General features: G+C 44.5%; 1 pseudogene; it reads left to right on the forward strand.

The window, feature by feature from the left end:
• Positions 1–20602, forward strand: part of LOC125546184 — a 177181-nt pseudogene that overhangs the window by 26295 nt on the left and 130284 nt on the right.

A 20602-nucleotide genomic window follows, 5' to 3' on the forward strand; every position in this document is an offset into this window, starting at 1 on the left:
GCAGTGGAGAAAAATCGAAAGAAAGTATGGGAAGGAGTTTGCAGATGACGCAAGGAGCGTATGGTTTGGTCTAAGCGCAGATGGCATTAATCCTTTTGGGGAGCAGAGCAGCAACCATAGCACCTGGCCTGTGACTCTATGTTTGTATAACCTTCCTCCTTGGTTGTGCATGAAGCGGAAGTTCATTATGATGCCAGTGCTCATCCAAGGCCCTAAGCAACCCGGCAACGACATTGATGTGTACCTAAGGCCATTAGTTGAAGAACTCTTACAACTGTGGAATGGAACGGGTGTACGTGCGTGGGATGAGCACATGGGGGAAGAATTTGACCTAAAGGCGTTGCTGTTCATGACCATCAATGATTGGCCTGCTATCAGTAACCTTTCAGGACAGACAAACAAGGGATACCGCGCATGCACGCACTGTTTGGACGGTACTGACAGTATATATTTGGCTAATAAGAATGTGTACCTGGGACATCGTCGATTTCTTCCGAGCAGGCATCCCGTAAGAAAGAAAGGCAAGCATTTCAAAGGTGAGGCGGATCACTGGACGAAGCCTCGCCACTGTACTGGTGCTGATGTACATGATATGGTCAAGGATTTGAAGGTGGTCTTTGGAAAGGGTCCTGGTGGACAACCTGTTCCGAATGACGCTGACGGACGCGCACCCATGTGGAAGAAGACATCTATATTTTGGGACCTGCCCTATTGGAAAGACCTCGAGGTCCGCTCCACAATCGACGTGATGCACGTGATGAAGAATCTTTGTGTGACCCTGCTTGGCTTCTTGGGCGTGTATGGGAAGACAAAAGATACACCTGAGGCACGGGAGGACCAGCAACGTATGCACGGAAAAGATGGCATACATCAGGGTCATGCAAGCTACGCTCTTACCAAAGAAGAGAAGGAAATCTTCTTTGAATGCCTGCTTAGTATTAAGGTACCGTCTGGCTTCTCGTCAAATATAAAGGGAATAATAAACATGGCAGAGAAAAAGTTCCAGAACCTAAAGTCTCATGACTGCCACGTGATTATGACGCAACTGCTTCCGGTTGCATTGAGGGGGCTTCTACCGGAAAACGTTCGATTAGCCATTGTGAAGCTATGTGCATTTCTCAATGCAATCTCTCAGAAGGTAATCGATCCAGAAATCATACCAAGGTTACAGAATGATTTGGTGCAATGTCTTGTCAGTTTCGAGTTGGTGTTCCCACCATCCTTCTTCAACATCATGACGCACGTCCTAGTTCACCTATGCGAAGAGATTAACGTTTTGTGTCCTGTATTTCTACACAATATGTTCCCCTTTGAGAGGTTCATGGGAGTCTTAAAGAAATATGTTCATAACCGTGCTAGGCCAGAAGGAAGCATCTCCAAGGGCCGTCAAAATGAGGAGGTCATTGAGTTTTGTATTGACTTTATTCCTGACCTTAAGCCGATTGGTGTTCCTGAATCGCGGCATAAGGGCAGACTAGATGGAAAAGGCACGCTAGGAGGGGAACAAATAATATGTATGGAAGGACATTCTCTCACTGAAGCACACTACACAGTTCTACAGAATTCCGCCTTGGTGGCTCCGTATATGGATGAACACAAGAATTTGCTACGCTCCAAACACCCGGAGCGGTCTGATGACTGGATTACACGTGAACAAACCAGGAGTTTCGCCAGCTGGTTGCAAGCACGTACCATGCATGACACCTCTATTGAAGATGACCTGTACTTGCTGTCCCAGTTACCATCTTCGAATATAATGACTTTCAAAGGGTACGAGATAAATGGTAATACATTTTACACGATCGCCCAAGATAAGAAGAGCACCAACCAAAATAGTGGTGTCCGCTTTGATGCAGAAACCAAGACAGGAAAGGAAACATATTATGGTTATATACAGGACATATGGGAACTTGACTATCGACGTGGTTTGAAGGTCCCTTTGTTTCGGTGCAAATGGGTCAATATGACACGAGGCGGGGTAACGGAAGACCCGCAGTATGGAATGACAACAGTGGATCTCAACAATCTTGCGTATGCAGACGAACCATTCGTCCTAGCCAATGATGTGGCATAGGTTTTCTATGTGAAGGACATGTCTACCAAGCCAAGAAAAAGAAAAGATAAGGAAGCGAATGCATCGTACGATGAGTCAAAGCGGCACATAGTTCTTTCTGGGAAGAGAAACATCGTGGGAGTGGATGACAAGACAGACAAGTCAGAAGATTATGAAAAGTTTGATGAAATTGCTCCATTCACAGTGAATATTGACCCGAGCATCCCGTTAAATGATGAAGATTTTCCATGGCTACGACGCAAAGGGACACACGCGAAGAAAAAGTTTCACACCCAAAGATATGGGATGTGATCGGCTTAACTATCATCACTTTCTTCTGTGTTTCACACCCAGGAGGAAATCTCTGTAATAGTTAGGGTAGCTAGTTATGTGTTTTGGCATTTGAAACGCGAAGAAATTTTATGTGCAAGCAAATTCTTTCATGCATTTATTGATTTTTTTCAGCTAAATGACCCTGAAATTTAAAAGCATTTCAAATGAACTCAGAAAAGGATGAAAGTTGGCATGGTATCATAATTTCACCCACATAGCATGTGCAAAAAAGTAGAGAGGGTTACCGCAAAAACTGGATGCACTTCGTGTACAAAATGGACAATCTGTTTCGAAGTATTAGGGTTTCGGACGAAAACTCATCCGTTACAAAGGCATTTCATTTTTAAATAACTTAAGCATTACCAAATTGAATATAATGAGAAAACACACTAATATTAAACATAAGAAAAAAGAAGCATTGGAAAATGTATTTTTAAAGTTAAGTTATTCACAAACTAGTGATTCACACAAATTTCAAATAATTCAAAATTTAAACTATTCAAATTTAAAAACTACCGGCACTAACTGAAAGTTTCTAAAAACTATCAAAAATATTCACAAAGAAACTCTAAATACAGCAAAAAACAACTAAAAATAAATAAAACAAAATAAATAAAGCAGAAAAGAAAAAACTAAATGAAAAAAGCCCACCTACCGGGCCACAGCGGCCTGCATACGACTAGAAACCCAACCTGTTGTTGGGCCAGGATGCAGGCCCGCAAGCCCAATAGGCCCCACAGGGCAGAGTAGCAGAGGTAGGCCCAGAAGGCCTGCTTTAGAGAGGAGCTCGAGACAGCAGCGACGGCGGGGCTTATAAGCAGGTGTGAGCGCCCTTCGGCTAGCGAGGTGGGACTAAACTTCTGCGCCCCTCGCCTGGCAGCGCACCCCCTTTAGTACCGGGTCGTGGCACCAACCGGTACTAAAGGGGGGGCCTTTAGTACCGGTTGGAGCCAGGAACCGGTACTAAAGGGGGGTGCTTCCCCCCGCTTGGCCTGGCCAAAACAGGCCTTTAGTACCGGTTGGTGGCTCCAACCGGTACTAAAGGTGTCCCCTATATAAGAAACACTTCGAAAATTTTCAGTTTCTCATCTCCCACTTCTCTCTGCCGCCGCCCCATCCCGTCGCCGCCCCCGTCGCGCCGTCCCCGTCGACTCCGCGACGCCCCCGTCCTCGTCGCGTCGTCCCCGTCGACTCCGCGGCACCCCCGTCGCCGTCCCGGTCGCCGATCCCCTCGCTTCGCCGTCGCCGTCGCCTTTGGATCGACCTCGCCCTCGCCGTCGCCGTCGCCGTCGCCTCGACCTTGCCCGCGCGCGCTGTGAGCCCTTCCCCCGGCCCCTCTCCTCCCTCCAATCGATCGTAGCGCACACCGGCGCCGGCGCCGGCGCCGACCGTAGCGCACAGACACGCGCGCGCACACACACTACATGCACACACACACACACACTACACACACACTAGATGCGCACACACACAATTTTTCTGTTTTTAGCTTTTAGTTTTTTCTGTTTTTCTGTTTTTCATACAAAGTTTTAGATGAATTAATTAATTAGATTAGATTAATGTCAACTAGTATGTAGAAATGTTAGTTATAATATATATAATGTCAAATGTTATAGAAATGTTAGTTATATAGAAATGTTAGAAATTTTGGAAATGTTAGTTTTAGCTAGCTAGATGAATTAGATTAATTTCAAATTGTTAGACGATGATCGATGTTTTTTTAGTTTCTTCTATTTTTAGTTATAAAATTTAGAATTTGCATATATGAAATCATCACAATCCATCATTTAAAAAATGTTACTTTACTTTTGCGGCATATATTATTTTGTTGTCGACGATGCCCGGCCCGCATCCTCGCCGTCGACACGTCCGCGACGACGTCCTGCTTCAGAGGACCCATGTCCGGAACTGGGCTCCGCCGGGCTGGCACTGGGAGGTGCTACCTTCAGGGGCGCGACGCTTGGTGAGGAACCCGGCCCCGGGTCCCGTCGTCGACCCTCATCTCCTTTGGTGGCATTCGCATGGGCCACTTTCGGTGCGGAGGGAGCCGGCCCCGCCGGAGGTGGTACGTCGCCGTGTCAGGGAGGAGGACGAGCACGTCCATCGCTACATGGCTGCTATGGATGCCAGGTTCTCCAATACCTGGCAGGTTCTTTGGGGAGATCACCCGAGCTATGATCTAGTGATGGTTCCTTCTCTTTGGGTGTCCACCGCCCGCACCTCAGGAACCGCGAGTGGCCTAGATCACTCTGTAGTATTCGATCTTTATTAGCTTGCTAGCTAGCTAGCTAGTGATGTATTCAATATTATATCTATTATTCGAGATGATATATTCGAGATTATATCTATTATTCGAGACGATGTATTCGAGATTATATCTATTATTCGAGATTATACTAAATTGTTTTATATTTCTTTTGGCATAGTTAAATAAAAGCTATGGCGGACAATACCGACAGAGAGAGAGAACAGACCATGTTCGATATCATACGTGGGCCAGATGATGATCAGAATAAAGAAGATTTTGACGGCTCCGAATTTCTAAACAACACCGGAGAGGATGATATGATATTCGATCGCGACGACCGAGAAGGTGAAGTCATGAACTACGACGAAGAACATGTTGATCCTGAAACAACAAACACCGGCGAGGTATATATATTTATATAAGCAGGAATCTGGTGATCATCGCATGTTTTAAATGAGTTGAAGATATATTAACGAATCGATCTTTCTTCTTTCAGCCATCTGGATCGAGCAAATCTTCAGGCAAAAGGACGAAACGAGGCCCGAACAAAAAATTGAAGGAGGGCGTAAAGTACAATATCGAGGCATTCAAACCTAATGGCGAACCATTAGCGCCTAAGAAGATTGCGGACAAGTTCGTTCGTCAGTGCGGAGTTCTTGTGAAGGACCAACTCCCGATCTCCCTTCAAGAATGGAGAAAGCCAGCAAATCCACGTCCAGATGTTACTTTTGTCGACGAGAATCAAAAAAATCTGCTTTGGGATACTCTGATGGAACATTTCACCCTACCAGATAATTTCACAGAAGCAGACGTGCGGAAAGTCAAGGACGCTGCTTTTAGGAAGATGGCGGTTGCATTCAAGAACCACAAGAGAATGACGTGGGAGAAGTACGTCAAGGGAGGAAGGAAGACTCTAGTATTCGAGGGGATACTAGAGAATCAAAGTGCTCATTGGGACGATTTCGTGAAATTCAAGGATTCAGAATTAGCTAAGGAACGGTCGAGAATAAACAAGAAGAATGCCGAAAAAAAGGATAAGTTCCATAAGCTGGGGCCAGGTGGCTACGCGGTGGCAATGCCTAAGTGGGATAAGTCTGAGAAAGAGATGGAGGATGCAGGTGTCACTCCGGTTACTAAGAGCTGGCCCCCCAGGTGCAGGACTTGGTTCTATGCGCATGGGGGGGAGTTGGACCCGAAGACAGGCAATGTTTCGACGAAGGCATGTCTGAACGGAGCCGACGATGCGCTACTTGTTGCAATAGAAGAGGCTCGATTGGGGGTGTTCCAGCCCAATAGAGAGAACGACGAGCTTACGCGTGCCCTGGGAAATCCTGAACACCCGGGAAGAACACGAGGCAAGGGCGCTATTCCGTGGTATGAGGGGTTTTCGGACTGGAACGCCGACTACAGAACCCGTGCGAGAAAGAAGATTGCGGAGGAGAAGAAGAGGAAGATGGAGGAGGAGCAAAGGAAGCTCGACTATGAACGCCTTCAAGGCCTAGAAGCAAGTCAAGCGGAATTGGCAGCTAAATTCCAGCAGTAGTAGGAGCAGATCGACTCACTTAGCCAGTAAAGGGGGTCTCAGCAGCTGCAGCAGCTAGCGGATGATCCAGCATTGGATACCAGCGCCCCATGCATGCCGAGAAGCAGCGTGGGTTCCGCCCCGGGCGACGCAGTAGTGCTGGATAGATACCCCGTGGATGACATCACGGAGAACACTAACTGCGAGCTACACTTCAAAATGAAGAACATATCCATGAAGGTGGCGGACGCCGTTGCTTTTTCAAATTCCCCCAAGGCAACCTTCCATTGCAACCCGATTCCAGCGGGCTATGCTCGTGTCTTGGTTGATGAGGTGGTGGACCAATATTCGGGGCTAGAGCTTGACATTCCTGGAGGTGATGAGGAGCACACACTCGGTGATGAGGAGCACACACTCGGAGAAAGGATTGCATCATTTTTCGAAGGCCACCAACACCGCGTCACCTGACTCCTCGTTGAAGTCCGCCACCGAGTCGCAGACTCCCGCTCCTCCAAGTCCACCAACGCGCGAGGCCACTCCTCCTCCTCCAAGTCCGGCAAAGTGTCAAGCCACTCCTCCTCCAAGTCCGACACAGCGTCAGACGTCCACTCCTCCTCCAAGTCCGGCACAACCTCAGGCAACTCCTCCTCCAAGTCCGGCACAGCTTCAGGCCACTCCTCCTCGTCCAACTCAGCCCCGTCAGCCGTCTCCGCCGCCTCAGCAATCGCAGAAGAGACACCCCGCAGCTATGGTGCGTAGCGGTACCAGTCGAGGTCATAGTACAGGAAGTACAGGCAGAGGCAAGCGATATAAATATGGTCCAAACCTCACTACTCCTCTTCCTGTGAGGGCTTACGACAGGACCGAGGAGCAAACCAATGCCATAGTGCGGGCAGAAGTCGACGCCCATTTTGGACCGAAACCGCCACCGCCGCCAAGGGAGAAAGTGCCTGTGGAAGTAGTTGACCACTTCATTCGTATGGCTCAACCACCAGCTCCTAAGCCTGTTGACACAGACTATGAGCACCACATCAGGAAGTTACATCGACAACGTCTACAGAAGGAGGCGAGCTCGAGCTCGAGCAAACAACAAGCAGCTGTCGAAAAATGCGGGAAAACCATTGCCCAGCTGGCAGAACAGGCGGCGCAATCGACCCCCCCGCTTGTTGTGCCGCCAACAACACGTGACAGTATGCGCGCCCAATATTATTGTGGCCAAACAGTTTACGTTCCCGAGGTGGGCGATGTGGTAATAACCCAGGAGCATATAATGCAGGCTGAAGAACTCAAGATCACTGTTGGACAACTCCTCGAGATCGAGGACATGCCTGTGATTACAGAGGAGGAAATAAAACAGAAATATGTCCGGGGCCAACCTTTGGTCGAGCCAGAAGATGTGAAGAAGCTCCCAACGAGAATGTATGAATTGCATCAATGGTACATGGACATTATCAAGAGATCCGATCGAGAGTCCCTCATGGTGTATGTCAAGAAGGATCATTACTACCATGAGAAAGCTGTGGCCTTTGAGTATTTTGAACTGTTTCAGTTATACAATCAAGACGCACTCGACAAATCTATCGTCAGTTGCTATTGTCTGTAAGTGATTTCTTTCTGTAATTTAAGTCTCAAGCTAGCTGTAGTGATCCTTTTGATCAATCATTACCTGTAATTATCCTCACTATATTCTTTTCTGTGGTATTATGTAGGATGAAGATGTATGAAATGAGAAAAGGTGGACGCTATGGCATTGGGTTCATTGACCCAAACACCGTTAATCAATACACATGGAAAATGAGCAAGTATTATGAAAAGCAGGTAGAGGACAGCATGCTAGAGTTCTTGAAGCGCCTCAAATACAATGAAGATATACTACTTCCTTACAACTTCAAGTGAGTCACACTTTCTTGTACTACAAATTCTCTGTTTTTGCCTACTAGCTAGCTACATGTTTTTGCTTACATATGCCCGCTTAATTAAGACATGCAAACGTGTGTGCATGCAGATTTCACTGGATCTTGTGTATCATTAAAGTTGACGCCGGAACAGTTGAAATACTGGACTCGCTACTCAAAGCAAATAGTGACTACAACATCTTGTATGGGATAGTCAACAGGTAATTTCAATCATTATTAACTATATATCTCGGCCTATTTAGTTCGTCATTTCATGATATGAACTATTTAATAACCCCTTTATTCATTTTCTTTGTCGGCGGGCAGGGCTTGGGCAAGGTTCATCAGCGTCACGGAAGGCGAATGGAAACCACAGCTTAAATGGTTTCGATCCAAGGTAAGTAATTAAGTAGTACTAGCTAGCTAGCTAGCTGCCATCTCTTTAATTATCATGCTTGATTAATTATTATCTGATCAAATTAAATTCCATTCTCATAATAAAGGCCCTGAAGCAGGCGCAGGGGACTAATCTGTGTGCATACTGCGTTTGCGAGAACATTTGCATGATGGCGTCCGAAAGAGGCAGATCTCAAAGACAGGAATGGGTACGCTTGTCAGAACACTATTCACAATTTTTACACCATTATCGATATCTAGTCACACAACTAATACACATGCATATTGATCTCCTTCTTAACAGTTCAAAGAGGTGCGGGACAAGCTCCTAGAAACGGAGCGCGTAGAAGCACTTCAAGAGGAAATAGCAGGATTTTTGCTCGACCAGGTCATAAATCCGAAGGGAGAATACTATTACCCGCTACCGCCCCCATCGAACAGGTCATGAACCACTTCCAATTGTCATCGTGCTCCGAAGGCACCAATTAGGCTAATGCCACTGGCTCCGAAGGCAACATGCATATGTAGGAGAAATTGTATATAGCTATACATGTGTGTATGTGTAAATTAATATGGTGGTTTGTGAGACATTGATGATATATATATGATTGGTTCTACTAGAAATTATATATATATATATATGCATAATGTGTACAATGTGTAGTACCGTAAAATACCAGCAAACGAAAAAGAATTAAAATGGAAAACACAAAATTAAATGAAAAAGAAATCATAAAACCAAAAATCCCTAAACATTTTAGTACCGGTTGGTGTTACCAACCGGTACTAAAGGGCTCCCGGCCTCCGGAGCTGGCTCGTGCCACGTGGTTGCCCTTTAGCACCGGTTCGTGTTGAACCGGTACTAAAGGGGGGGGCTTTAGTGCCGAAATGTTAGTGCCGGTTCCGAAACCGGCACTAAAGGGCCTTACGAACCGGTGCTATTGCCCGGTTCTGCACTAGTGCTAGCGAAACGTTCATAATGTCTGCATCTACTCCTGCAATAGGTCTGTCACCTAGCGGTGCATCAATGACATAATTTTTCTGTGCAACAATGAGGATAAACCTCAGATCACGGACCCAGTCTGCATCATTGCTACTATCATCTTTCAACTTAGTTTTCTCTAGGAACACACATAAAACATAGGGAAGCAAGAACGCGAGCTATTGATCTACAACATTATTTGCAAAGTACTATCAGGACTAAGTTCATGATAAACTAAAGTTCAATTAATCATATTACTTAAGAACTCCCACTTAGATATGTTGGGGAACGTAGTAATTTCAAAAAAATTCCTACGCACACGCAAGTGAAGGAAATATGCCCTAGAGGCAATAATAAAGATATTATTTATTTCCTTGTTTCATGATAAATGTTTATTGTTCATGCTAGAATTGTATTAACCGGAAACATAATACATGTGTCAATACATAGACAAACAGAGTGTCACTAGTATGCTCTACTTGACTAGCTCGTTAATCAAAGATGGTTATGTTTCCTAACCATAGACAAAGAGTTGTTATTTGATTAACGGGATCACATCATTAGGAGAATGATGTCATTGACTTGACCCATTCCGTTAGCTTAGCACTCGATCGTTTAGTATGTTGCTATTGCTTTCTTCATGACTTATACATGTTCCTATGACTATGAGATTATGCAACTCCCGTTTACCAGAGGAACACTTTGTGTGCTACCAAACGTCACAACGTAACTGGGTGATTATAGAGGAGCTCTACAGGTGTCTCCAAAGGTACATGTTGGGTTGGCGTATTTCGAGATTAGGATTTGTCACTCCGATTGTCGGAGAGGTATCTCTGGGCCCTCTTGGTAATGCACATCACATAAGCCTTGCAAGCATTGCAACTAATGAGTTAGTTGCGAGATGATGTATTACGGAATGAGTAAACAGACTTGCCGGTAATGAGATTGAACTAGGTATTGAGATACCGACGATCGAATCTCGGGCAAGTAACATAACGATGACAAAGGGAACAACGTATGTTGTTATGCGGTCTGACCGATAAAGATCTTCGTAGAATATGTGGGAGCCAATATGAGCATCCAGGTTCCGCTATTGGTTATTAACCGGAGACGTGTCTCTTTCATGTCTACATTGTTCTCGAACCCGTAGGGTCCGCACGCTTAAGGTTTCGATGACAGTTCTATTATGAGTTTATGAGTTTTGATGTACCGAAGGAGTTCGGAGTCCCAGATGAGATCGGGGACATGACGAGGAGTCTCGAAATGGTCGAGACGTAAAGATCAATATATTGGACGACTATATTCGGACATCAGAAAGGTTCCGAGTGATTCAGGTATTTTTCGGAGTACCGGAGAGTTACGGGAATTCGCTGGGGAGTATATGGGCCTTATTGGGCTTTAGGGGAAAAAGAGAGGAGAGGTTGGGCGCCCCCTAAGGCCTAGTCCGAATTGGACTAGGGGGAGGGGCTGCGCCCCCTCCTTCCTTCTCTTCTCCCTTCCCTTGCCTTGACTCCTACTCCTACTACTTGGAAGGGGGGGAATCCTACCCCCGATGGGAGTAGGACTCCTCCAGGGCGCGCCATAGGGGCCGGCCCTCTCCCCCCTCCTCCACTCCTTTATATACGTGGCCAAGGGGCACCCCATAGACACACAAGTTGATCCTCGTGATCGTTTTCTTAGCCGTGTGCGGTGCCCCCTTCCACCATAGTCCTCGATAATATTGTAGTGGTGCTTAGGCTGTGCCCCCTTCATGTATTAGAGCACCTTTATAATCACCCAGTTATGTTGTGATGTTTGGTAGCACACAAAGTGTTCCTCCGGTAAACTAGAGTTGCATAATCTCATAGTCATAGGAACATGTATAAGTCATGAACAAAGCAATAGCAACAAACTAAATGATCAAGTGCTATGCTAACGGAATGGGTCAAGTCAATCACATCATTCTCCTAATTATGTGATCCCGTTAATCAAATGACAACTCATGTCTATGGTTAGGAAACATAACCATCTTTGATCAACGAGCTAGTCAAGTAGAGGCATACTAGTGACATACTGTTTGTCTATGTATTCACACAAGTATTATGTTTCCGGTTAATACAATTCTAGCATGAATAATAAACATTTCTCATGATATAAGGAAATAAATAATAACTTTATTATTGCCTCTAGGGCATATTTCCTTCGGTCTCCCACTTGCACTAGAGTCAATAATCTAGTTCACATCGCCATGTGATTTAATACCAATAGTTCACATCACCATGTGATTAACACCCATAGTTCACATCGACATGTGACCAACACCCAAAGGGTTTACTAGAGTCAATAATCTAGTTCACATCGCTATGTGATTAACACCCAAAGAGTACTAAGGTGTGATCATGTTTTGCTTGAGAGAGAATTTTAGTCAACGGGTCTGCCACATTCAGATCCGTAAGTATTTTGCAAATTTCTATGTCAACAATGCTCTACATGGAGCTACTCTAGCTAATTGCTCCCACTTTCAATATGTATCGAGACTGAGATTTTGACTCATCTGGATCTGTGTCAAAATTTGCATCGACGTAACCCTTTATGACGAACCTTTTGTCACCTCCATAATCGAGAAACATATCCTTATTCCACTAAGGATAATTTTGACCAATGTCCAGTGATCTACTCCTAGATCACTATTGTACTCCCTTGCCAAACTCAGGGCAGGGTATACAATAGGTCTGGTACACAGCATGTCATACATTATAGAACCTATGGCTAAGCATAGGGAATGACTTTCATTCTCTCTCTATCTTCTTCCGTGGTCAGGTTTTGAGTCTTACTCAACTTCACACCTTGTAACACAGTCAAGAACTCCTTCTTTGACTGTTCCATTTTGAACTACTTCAAAATCTTGTCAAGGTATGTACTCATTGAAAAACTTATCAAGCATCTTGATCTATCTCTATAGATCTTGATGCTCAATATGTAAGCAGCTTCACAGAGGTCTTTCTTTGAAAAATTCCTTTCAAACATTCTTTATGCTTTGCAGAATAATTCTACATTATCTCCGATCAACAATATGTCATTCACATATACTTATCAGAAATGTTGTAGTGCTCCCACTCACTTTCTTGTAAATACAGGCTTCACCGCAAGTCTGTATAAAACTATATGCTTTGATCAACTTATCAAAGCGTATATTCCAACTCCGACATGCTTGCACCAGTCCATAGATGGATCGCTGGAGCTTGCAAATTTTGTTAGTACCTTTAGGATTGACAAAACCTTCTGGTTGCATCATATACAAATCTTCTTTAATAGACTTAGGCATAGATTGCTAACATTAAGGAATGCAGTTTTGTTTATCCATTTGCCAGATTTCATAAAACACGGCAATTGCTAACATGATTCGGACAGACTTAAGCATAGATACGAGTGAGAAACTCTCATCGTAGTCAACACCTTGGACTTGTCGAAAACCTTTTTGCGACAATTCTATCTTTGTAGATAGTAACACTACCATCAACGTCCGTCTTCCTCTTGAAGATCCATTTAATCTCAATGGCTCGCTGATCAATGGGCAAGTCAATCAAAGTCCATACTTTGTTCTCATACATGGATCTCATCTCAGATTTCATGGCCTCAAGACATTTTGCGGAAATGGGCTCATCATCGTTTCCTCATAGTTCATACGCTCGTCATGGTCAAGTAACATGTCCTCCAGAACAGGATTACCGTACCACCATGGTGCGGATCTCACTCTGGTTTACCTACGAGGTTCGGTAGCAACTTGATATGAAGTTACATGATCATCATCATTAGCCTCCTCACTAATTGGTGTAGTAGTCACAGGAACATATTTCTGTGATGAACTACTTTCCAATAAAGGAGCAGGTACAGTTACCTCATCAAATTGTACTTTCCTCCCACTCACTTCTTTCGAGAGAAACTCCTTCTCTAGAAAGGATCCATTCTCAGCAACGAATATCTTGCCTTCGGATCTGTGATAGAAGGTGTACCCAACATTTCGTTTGGGTATACTATGAAGACGCACTTCTCCGATTTGGGTTTGAGCTTATCAGGTTGAAACTTTTTCACTTAAGCATTGCAACCTCAAACTTTAAGAAACGACAACTTAGGTTTCTTGCCAAACCATAGTTCATACGGTGTCGTCTCAACGGATTTAGATGGTGCACTATTTAACGTGAATGCAGTTGTCTCTAATGCATAACCCCAAAACGATAGTGGTAGATCGGTAAGAGACATCATAGATCGCACCATATCTAATAAAGTACGGTTATGACGTTCGGACACACCATTACACTGTGGTGTTCCAGGTGGCGTGAGTAGTGAAACTATTTCACATTCTTTTAACTGAAGGCCAAACTCGTAACTCAAATATTTTACTTCTGTGATCATATTGTAGAAACTTTTATTTTTTTTACGATGATTCTCCACTTCACTCTGAAATTCTTTGAACTTTTCAAATCTTTCAGACTTGTGTTTCATCAAGTAGATATACTCATATCTGCTCAAATCATCTGTGATGATCAGAAAATAACGATACTTGATGTGAGCCTTAACACTCATCGGACCGCATACATCAGTATGTATTATTTCCAATAAATATGTTGCTCGCTCCATTGTTCCGGAGAACGGAGTCTTAGTCATCTTGCCCATGAGGCATGGTTCGCAAGCATCAACTGTTTCATAATCAAGTGATTCCAAAAATCCATCAACATGGAGTTTCTTCATGCGCTTTACACCAATATGACCTAAACGGCAGTGCCACAAGTAAGTTGCACTATCATTATTAACTTTGCATCTTTTGGTTTCAATATTATGAATATGTGTATCACTACGATCGAGATCCAATGAACCATTTTCATTGGGTGTGTAACCATATAAGGTTTTATTCATGTAAACAAAACAACAATTTATTCTCTTACTTAAATGAATAACCGTATTGCAATAAACATGATCAAATCATATTCATGCTCAACGCAAACACCAAATAACACTTATTTAGGTTCAACACTAATCCTGAAAGTATAGGGAGTGTGCGATGATGATCATATCAATCTTGGAACCACTTCCAACACACATCGTCACTTCACCCTTAACTAGTCTCTGTTCATTCTGCAACTCACGTTTCGAGTTACTACTCTTAGCAACTGAACCAGTATCAAATACCGAGGGGTTGCTACGAACACTAGTAAAATACACATGAATAATCTGTATATCAAATATAGCATTATTCACTTTGCCATCCTTCTTATCCGCCAAATTCTTGGGGCAGTTCCGCTTCTAGTGACCAGTCCCTTTGCAGTAGAAGCACTTAGTCTTAGGCTTAGGACCAGACTTGGGCTTCTTCACTTGAGCAGCAACTTGCTTGCCGTTCTTCTTGAAGTTCCCTTTCTTTCCCTTTGCCCTTTTCTTGAAACTAGTGGTCTTGTTAATCATCAACACTTGATGCTCTTTCTTGATTTCTACCTTCATCGATTTCATCATCATGAAAAGCTCGGGAACCGTTTTCATCATCCCTTGCATACTATAGTTCATCACGAAGTTCTGCTAACTTGGTGATGGTGACTAAAGAATTCTGTCAATCACTATTTTATCTGGAAGATTAACTCCCACTTGATTCAAGCAATTGTAGTACCCAGACAATCTGAACACATGCTCACTGCTTGAGCTATTCTCCTCCATCTTTTAGCTATAGAACTTGTTGGAGACTTCATATCTCTCAACTCGGGTATTTGCTTGAAATATTAACTTCAACTCCTGGAACATCCATATGATCCATGACGTTCAAAACGTCTTTGAAGTCCTGATTCTAAGCTGTTAAGCATGGTGCACTAAACTATCAAGTAGTCATCATATTGAGCTAGCCAAACGTTCATGACGTCTGCATCTGCTCCTGTAATAGGTCTGTCACCTAGCGGTGCATTAAGGACATAATTCTTCTGTGCATCAATGAGGATAAACCTCAGATCATAGATCCAAACCGCATCATTGCTACTAACATCTTTCAACTTAGTTTTCTCTAGGAACATATCAAAAATAAAACAGGGGAGCTAAACGCGAGCTATTGATCTACAACATAGATATGATAATACTACCAGGACTAAGTTCATGATAAATTTAAGTTCAATTAATCATATTACTTAAGAACTTCCACTTAGAAAGACATCCCTCTAATCTTCTAAGTGATCACGTGATCCAAATCAACTAATCCATAACCGATCATCACATGAAATGGAGTAGTTTTCAATGGTGAACATCACTATGTTGATCATATCTACTATATGATTCACGCTCGACCTTTCGGTCTCAGTGTTCCGAGGCCATATCTGCATATGCTAGGCTCGTCAAGTTTAACCTGAGTATTCTGCATGTGCAAAACTGGCTTGCACCTGTTGTAGATGGACGTAGAGCTTATCACACCCGATCATCACGTGGTGTCTGGGCACGACGAACTTTGGCAACAGTGCATACTCAGGGAGAACACTTTTATCTTGAAATTTAGTGAGAGATGATCTTACAATACTACCATCAATAAAAGCAAGATAAGATGCATAAAAGATAAAAATCACATGCAATCAAAATATGTCACATGATATGGCCATCATCATCTTGTGCCTTTGATCTCCATCTCCAAAACATCGTCATGATTTCCATCGTCACCGGCATGACATCATGATCTCCATCATCTTGATCTATATCAATGTGTCGTCACATGGTTGTCTCGCCAACAATTGCTCTTGCAACTATTGCTATCGCATAGCGATAAAGTAAAGCAATTATTTGGCGCTTGCATCTTATGCAATAGAGAGATAACCATAAGGCTTTTGCCTGTTGCCGATAACTTCAACAAAACATGATCATCTCATACAACAACTTATATCTCATCATGTCTTGATCATATCACATCACAACATGTCTTGCAAAAACAAGTTAGACGTCCTCTACTTTGTTGTTGCAAGTTTTACGTGGCTGCTACGGGCTAAGCAAGAACCGTTCTTACCTACGCATCAAAACCACAACGATAGTTTGTCAAGTTGGTGCTGTTTTAAACTTCGCAAGGACCGGGCATAGCCACACTCAGTTCAACTAAAGTTGGAGAAACTGACACCTGCCAGCCACCTGTGTGCAAAGCACGTCGGTAGAACCAGTCTCGCGTAAGCATACGCGTAATGTCGGTCCGGGCCGCTTCATCCAACAATACCGCCGAACCAAAGTGTGACATGCTGGTAAGCAGTATGACTTATATCGCCCACAACTCACTTGTGTTCTACTCGTGCATATTACATCAACGCATAAAACCTGGCTCTGATACCACTGTTGGGGAACGTAGTAATTTCAAAAAAATTCCTACGCACACGCAAGATCATGGTGATGCATAGCAACGACAGGGGAGAGTGTTGTCCATGTACCCTCGTAGACCGAAAGCGGAAGCGTTAGCACAATGCGGTTGATGTAGTCGTACGTCTTCACGATCCGACGATCCAAGTACCGAACTCACGGCACCTCCGAGTTCAGCACACGTTCAGCTCGATGATGTCGCGCGAACTCCGATCCAGCAGAGCTTCATGGGAGAGTTCCGTCAGCACGACGACGTGGTGACGGTAATGATGTTGCTACAGACGCAGGGCTTCGCCTAAGCACCGCTATGATATGACCGAGGTGGATTCTGGTCGAGAGGGGCACCGCACACGGCTAAGAGATCAAGAGATCAATTGTTGTGTCTTTGGGGTGCCCCCTGCCCCGTATATAAAGGAGTGGAGGAGGGGGAGGGCCGGACCTCTCTATGGCGCGCCCTAGGGGAGTCCTACTCCCACCGGGGGTAGGATTTCCCCTTTCCTAGTAGAACTAGGAGCCCTTCCAAGTAGTAGGAGTGGGAGGGAAGGAAAGGGAAGGGAAAAGGAGAAGGAAGGAAGGGGGCGCCCCCTCCCTAGTACAATTCGGACCAGCCCATGGCGAGGGGAGCGGCCACCCTTTGAGGCCTTTCTCTCCTTTCCCGTATGGCCCATTAAGGCCCAATATGAATTCCCGTAACTCCCCGGTACTTCCGAAAATACCCGAATCACTCGAAACTTTTCCGATGTCCGAATATAGTTGTCCAATATATTGATCTTTACGTCTCGACCATTTCGAGACTCCTCGTCATGTCCCCGATCTCATCCGGGACTCCGAACTCCTTTGGTACATCAAAACACATAAACTCATAATATAACCGTCATCGAACTTTAAGCGTGCGGACACTACGGGTTCGAGAACTATGTAGACATGACCAAGACACGTCTCCGGTCAATAACCAATATTGGAACCTGGATGCTCGTATTGGCTCCTACATATTCTACGAAGATCATTATCGGTCAGACCGCATAACAACATACGTTATTCCCTTTGTCATCGGTATGTTACTTGCCCGAGAATCGATCGTCGGTATCTCAATACCTAGTTCAATCTCGTTACCGGCAAGTCTCTTTACTCGTTCCGTAATACATCATCCCGCAACTAACTCATTAGTTGCAATGCTTGCAAGGCTTAAGTGATGTGCATTACCGAGAGGGCCTAGAGATACCTCTCCAACAATCGGAGTGACAAATCCTAATCTTAAAATACGCTAACCCAACAAGTACCTTTGGAGACACCTGTAGAGCTCCTTTATAATCACCCAGTTACGTTGGGACGTTTGGTAGCACACAAAGTGTTCCTCCGGTAAACGAGAGTTGCATAATCTCATAGTCATAGGAACATGTATAAGTCATGAAGAAAGCATGTGATCAAGTGCTATGCTAACGGAATGGGTCAAGTCAATCACATCATTCTCCTAATTATGTGATCCTGTTAATCAAATGACAACTCATGTCTATGGTTAGGAAACATAACCATCTTTGATCAACGAGCTAGTCAAGTAGAGGCATACTAGTGACATACTGTTTGTCTATGTATTCACACATGTATTATGTTTCCGGTTAATACAATTCTAGCATGAATAATAAACATTTCTCATGATATAAGGAAATAAATAATAACTTTATTATTGCCTCTAGGGCATATTTCTTACGCACACGCAAGATCATGATGATGCATAGCAACGAGAGGGGAGAGTGTGTCCACGTACCCTCGTAGACCAAAAGCGTAAGCGTTAGCACAACGCGGTTGATGTAGCCGTATGTCTTCATGATCCGACCGATCAAGTACCGAATGTTCAGCACACGTTCAGCTCGATGACGTCCCTCGAACTCCGATCCAGCCGAGCTTTGAGGGAGAGTTCCGTCAGCACGACGGCGTGGTGACGATGATGATGTTCTACCGACGCAGGGCTTCGTCTAAGCACCGCTACGATATTATCGAGATGGATTATGGTGGACGGGGGCACCGCACACGGCTAAGAGATCAATGATCAATTGTTGTGTCTATGGGGTGCCCCTGCCCCCGTATATAAAGGAGCAAGGGAGGGAGAGGCGGCCAGCCATGAGGAGGCGCCCCAGGAGGAGTCCTACTCCCACCGGGAGTAGGACTCCCTCCTTTCCTAGTTGGAGTAGGAGAAGGGGGAAGGAGGAGGGAGAGACGATGGAAAGGGGGGCGCCGCCCCCCTCCTTGTCCAATTCATACTACAGGGGTAGGGGACGCGCAGCCTGCCCTGGCCGCCCCTCCTCTTCTCCACTAAGGCCCATGTAGGCCCATTAAACCCCCGGTGGGGGGAGGGGGGGTCCGGTAACCCCCGGTACTCCGGCAAAATCCTGATTTCACCCGATACACTTCCGATATCCAAGTATAGGCTTCCAATATATCAATCTTTATGTCTCGACCATTTCGAGACTCCTCGTCATGTCCGTGATCACATCCGGGACTCCGAACTATCTTCGGTACATCAAAACACATAAACTCATAATATAACCGTCATCAAACTTTAAGCGTGCGGACCCTACGAGTTCAAGAACTATGTAGACATGACCGAGACACGTCTCCGGTCAATAACCAATAGCGGAACCTGGATGCTCATATTGGCTCCCACATATTCTACGAAGATCTTTATCGGTCAGACCGCATAACAACATACGTTGTTCCCTTTGTCATCGGTATGTTACTTACCCGAGATTCGACCGTCGGTATCTCAATACCTAGTTCAATCTCATTACCGGCAAGTCTCTTTACTCGTTCTATAATACATCATCCCGCAACTAACTCATTAGTTGCAATGCTTGCAAGGCTTATAGTGATGTGCATTACCGAGTGGGTAGAGATACCTCTCCGACAATCGGAGTGACAAATCCTAATCTCGAAATACGCCAACCCAACAAGTACCTTCGGAGACACTTGTAGAGCACCTTTATAATCACACAGTTACATTGTGACGTTTGGTAGCACACAAAGTGTTCCTCCGGTAAACAGGAGTTGCATAATCTCATAGTCATAAGAACATGTATAAGTCATGAAGAAAGCAGTAGCAGAATACTAAACGATCGTGTGCTAAGCTAACGGAATGGGTCAAGTTAATCACATCATTCTCCTAATGATGTGATCCCATTAATCAATTGACAACTCATGTCAATGGCTAGGAAACCTAACCATCTTTGATCAACGAGCTAGTCAAGTAGAGGCATACTAGTGACACTCTGTTTGTCTATGTATTCACACAAGTATTATGTTTCCGGTTAATACAATTCTAGCATCAATAATAAACATTTATCATGAGAATAAGGAAATAAATAATAACTTTATTATTGCCTCTAGGGCATATTTCCTTCATCCTAGTCCTACTAGGAGAAGAAGGAAGGAGAGGGGAAAGAGAAGGAAGGAGAGGGCGCCGCCCCTCCCCCTAGTCCAATTCGGACTAGGCCCATGGGGGGCGCGCGGCCAGCCCTTGGCCGCCCCTCTCTCTCTCCCCTAGGCCCAATAAGGCCCATTACTTCTTTGGTGGTTCCGATAACCCTTTCGACGCTCTAATATTTATCCAGTGACCCTCGGAACTCATCCGGTGTCCGAATAACATTGTCCAATATATCATTCTTTATGTCTCAACCATTTCGAGACTCCTCGCCATGTCCGTGATCACATCTGGGACTCCGAACTACCTTCGGTACATCAAATCACATAACTCATAATACATATCGTCATCGAACGTTAAGCGTGCGGATCCTACGGGTTCGAGAACTATGTAGACATGACCGAGACTCATCTCCGGTCA

The sequence above is a fragment of the Triticum urartu genome, chromosome 3, assembly GCF_003073215.2.
Source record: "Triticum urartu cultivar G1812 chromosome 3, Tu2.1, whole genome shotgun sequence".
Taxonomy (NCBI): Eukaryota; Viridiplantae; Streptophyta; class Magnoliopsida; order Poales; family Poaceae; genus Triticum; species Triticum urartu.